Source organism: Schistocerca serialis, chromosome 9 (genome assembly GCF_023864345.2).
Source record: "Schistocerca serialis cubense isolate TAMUIC-IGC-003099 chromosome 9, iqSchSeri2.2, whole genome shotgun sequence".
NCBI classification, from domain to species: Eukaryota; Metazoa; Arthropoda; class Insecta; order Orthoptera; family Acrididae; genus Schistocerca; species Schistocerca serialis.
The window spans coordinates 433,720,264-433,725,030 of record NC_064646.1 but is presented as its reverse complement, the minus strand read 5'-3'; the positions used below and the strand labels follow the sequence as shown (position 1 = coordinate 433,725,030).

The 4,767-nt window shown below is 35.0% G+C and overlaps 1 non-coding gene across 1 annotated transcript; it reads right to left on the bottom strand.

The window, feature by feature from the left end:
* Window positions 1-3,950: 3,950 nt before the first annotated feature.
* Trnal-aag (transfer RNA leucine (anticodon AAG)) lies at window positions 3,951-4,032 on the bottom strand. Its single transcript has one exon. It is a non-coding gene; the product is annotated as a tRNA-Leu (tRNA).
* Window positions 4,033-4,767: the final 735 nt, after the last annotated feature.

Here is a 4,767-nt window from a genome sequence, read left to right as displayed (position 1 = left end):
AGTTTGCGCTGACAAACAAAGTGAGAAATAGCAATCTAAATCTTAAAATAAATGAGCGAAGGTCTCTTCTTTCACTTAACCATTTTTCCAGAAATCATCAACAAGAAAGGAGCGAAGAACTCAACCAGGGCTCACCACTGCCCTCGCACAGCAGGTACAACAAAACACAGTAATTCATTAATATCTCCTCTTGCAGTCAGATTACAACACCTACAGGAAAATATAGCCGTTGCGGAAAGAAACAGTAAAATTGGCATTTAGCAGATATAAACATTAACAGTGCAGTAATCCTATAAAAATTCTCATTTAGACAATTTACGGCATAATGTGGAGGATGGAGGATATCTTGAATGAAGAACAGTGTAGACTCAGGTGGAATTACAGACAAGAGGGAACTACGAATAGAAACAAGAAGGAATTAGAAACAAGTCAGTCAGTTCAGGCATTCAGATCTATTAGGTTGGCCAACCAATAAAAAAGTTTTTAATATAATTTCGGCAGTCCCTTATGTATTTTTGTATGTTTAACGCTGCAATCCGCATAAAAAGCGTACAGCACATACAGTTTGTTCATAGTTTTTAATTTGTGGTTCACGAATGCTTACAGGAATCACTTAAGTACTGGAAACGGTACTACTGCAAATGATATAGCAAGCTGTACATCACTGAAGTAAATTAGTCACCAATAACACGATATCAAAGAGTGATAGTATCAAATCGGAATACTCCAAAGTTTGAAAAAGTCTTATTGTAAATTTGTGTTCTGCAATACGGCAACTCGCGTTTTGTAAATTCTCCAAATTCATTCTGTTACATTCGTGATGAATATGTGATACATGGACATCAACGAAACAGACTTAGTTAAAAAGGTGTGCTTTGCATACTTTGGCATTCAACTGGGTGACCGAGATAAATGTCGGGCACCTTGTAAAGTGTGTCATGTTTGGTTAGATGACATAAGGAAATAGGTAAAGGGAATCAAAAAGAATTTCCGATTTGGAATCCCAATGGTGTGGTGAGTGCGAACGAACCAATGTGACGACAGTTACTTTTGTTGCACTGATGTTAGTGCTAATAATTCCAAAAACAAAAAACACATTATATATGCAAACCTTCCATCTGCTATATGTTGGCAATGATAATTATGCTAATTAATTCAAGAGAGTTTGTATGTAATTTACATTGTATATAACGTTATTGTTACAGCAGAACAATTTCGTGTCGAGAATCCTATACTAAACATTTAATAAGAGATTACATAATAACTTTACATGTTGGAGAATAAAATCGGAGATTGAAAAAATAAAAACGGTACGTTATAGAGAAAAATGGAGAACAATTTTGTATTTAGCACACTCAAAAACATGAAAAAAAGCAATATTCACAAACAATTTTTTTGAAAATCAAACTTGATCAGCCAGTGTTATTAAGAAGCGAATACAGAAATATAACACACCCTATATTACCTTTGCAGTCCTGAAGAAGGTGGATTATGGGAATTGGCAGAAGTGTTTCAGGTTGCTGAAGGAACTTAGTTAGAATTATAAAGACTTGTGAGTGATTCTTATGTTCCATAAGAGCTAGATGACTGATTAGAAAATTCACAATGAAGTAAGAATAAAGAAATAGTTGAAACAAGTATATCCTCTTTCTGCTGTTATATTCAGCGCATACGTGCAGGAAGCTACAGGGCCAGACCTCGAAACAAGGTAGTTGGGAATCAGAGTTAATTTACAGAAGTTCAATACACGGCAGTATGCAGGTCATATCACTGTGGTTGTGGAAGCAAAAGATCCAGAAGTTCTGAGCACAACAAAAAAATTTTCTGTAACGACTATGACAGGAGAATAAAAAAAGATGAGTAAAGCAATGGTACAGAGTGCTGAAGAAAAACATGAAACTCTAAAAACGAGATTTGTAAGAAATGAATTTGAAGACATAAACGAATTTACGAAGTTTAGAAGTAAGATCATAAAAAAAAATGGAAGGGGTTGGAACCAGATTTGAGTAGACTGCCGCAGATCAAACATGTATTTAACTCAGGAATTATTTATTCATCAAATGAAACAATCTGAAACTAAGATCATGAGTCATGAAAGCATACGTCTGTTAGTGGAATCTATGCTTCAATTTATTTAAAACGCTTATTTGAGGACATAACACCTCACCTAGTAGTTATTCATACCAACATGTAGATATAGCTAACACTGAATTAACACAACCACAACGTTGTTTGTGACTTTATTGCTAATTTGGTGGAGGTTCTGTCATTATAGAATCAATTTGCTTTCTGTTGTACCAATACAACAGTCTTTGACATCAGTCACACTGAAAATTATAACTTCTTACAATTCTAAAATATATTAAATTTATTTTTCTTATATGGTATACAGTATACCTCAAAAATTGAAATTCAGTTGCAATATCATTTTCTATCATTTAAATGAGCAATCTTACTCCTAACTGTAATCCTCATATCAACATAAAATGACAAAATACTCCTAATAAGCAGAAACATGAAGGCAACATGCGAACTTTTCGTTTGTCATTTCATTAATATTTAAACCATTAATTGTTCATTCTAAGGCGACTTATACAGAATGTCCTACTTTAAGTTTACCATATAATTTGGTACCCTAATGCAAATAATGTAAATTTATTTTTTGTCAGCTTTGTGGAGGGGTAGTAACTAGTTAATGAAAACTTTTTTACTACTGGTGAGATTTTAAATTTGTGATACCTAGGAAAAAGTCACAGCTTCTTAAATATTTGTTCAATATTACTTGCAATTTTACAAACAAAAAAAATACATTTTAACATTTCACTATTTCTCACGAAATTTTTCTTGATGAGGTGAGGGAAGAAAAGGGCTATATGTCCTTTGGGGACAATATGATATTTTAGGATGCAAAGGATACAGAAAATACTTGTGGGTGTGATTATACTACGAACCAGTTTCATGTGGGCAGCCCTGAGACAGAATCCATATCAGAAAGTCGCCATCTTGTGTAGGTGTTTTTGATTCAGCTCATAACCAGATCAGTGGAGGAAATTTTAAAGCATCTGTACTGTAGAGCTGTGTTGGCAATTCCACTCATCTTGAATAAGTGAAATTGTGAACTTCATATCTTAAAAATGAGACCACGGCCTCACATGTTCCTTATAGATCGAAAGAAAATGATAATAGCATTTCAGAATGTATATTAATATACTGCTACAAAGTTAATAACAGAAAGATTAAAAATAGTAACACAGATTCCAACACACAATAATCTTAATATAAAAAGCATAAAATTTTCCATTTATGTGATACACTCAAACTATAAATGAGTAACTGACTAAAATAACTCAGGGACAATATTCAACGATTATATGAGTATAAGATGAATCCACAATTTTCCATACATCATATAAGCTCGTAGTAGGTAATATATTTATTGTAGTTAAGCCATTAATTAATTTACAAGATTAAATTATTGTTTCTTGCAATCTGAAGCAGCCATATCTTCATATTTCATAATCCCTTACTCTCTCAATTGGACATGAGCGACTATTTCACACGGCAATAGTTCCATGACAGATGACAAACACGTTGTACTGTAAAGAAATAAATAGAATGTGTTGCGCTGCTTTTCCGAACGACAGAAGAATCTTTACAATTTTTTGTTGAGTGAATCTGCGTCATCTTCGAAAAACTCTACGTACTCGGTCTCTCATGGAGATACTATTTGCGCCATTATTTAAAAACAGCTATAAATAATTCGTAACATCAGTTCTTGTAGTAATTGTGGAAATTGTAATTACTTACAATGTTTATATTGCCAGATGACAATGATATCCTAAATCTGGAATCAGTTTCGTACCATCGTCAATACTGCAACCACGATAAGCAAATGACTCATATATAATGCAAGAAGTCAAATCTGATTACACTGGAAACGGGAAAATTATTGGCAGCGGTGGGATTCGAACCCACGCCTCCGAAGAGACTGGTGCCTTAAACCAGCGCCTTAGACCGCTCGGCCACGCTACCAGTACGAACATCGCGATATCTTATGCCGCTGTAATCAGGTAGCTATTGTGGAGGCAGAAATGAGCAAAGATTACAATAGCGAAATCAATACAGCCATATGAAGTGTGGACTTAAGATTTAGTAATCGATTCTGCCTTATCCTGTTATGGAAACATACAGTTTTCACTGTGATATCTGTGAATCGTTGCAAAACGTGGTATAAGAAAGTATGAACGAGATGGAGAAATTAAATTCGTTACTTTTGAACCCAATTAGCGTCGATGCCATACTTAAATTCTATAACTCAGTTCAGTAGCTAATGCAGGAGGTCAAGTGATACTGTTACTCAATAAGAGTGTTATATTTTTCGGTTTCCTTGATGCTCTCCGAGAGTAGGCAGTGTCCGGACACCTGGATTTATACTTTACGAGGAGAACACGGCAAGTGCCATAAATCCGATTTCCCAGAAACTTCGCTCAGTGGAAGATAAATCAAAATAAAAGAACACGTGTCTCGGCTTATCTGCAGGTACTCGACCGTTTCTGGGACAACGACCGTCAGTGTTTTCGACTTAACTCAGATGTCTTTTAGCGCACGATAATCTGGGGTTAGGCTGGTGGCACAATGGCTACCATAGCGGTCTCTCACTTTAGCATACCGTGTCCGAAACACGATGATTGTTTTTATTTATTTTATTTTATTTCTTCGTTTATCTACCGAGGTCCGTTTCTTATCAAGTGTCACACATTTGCCAGG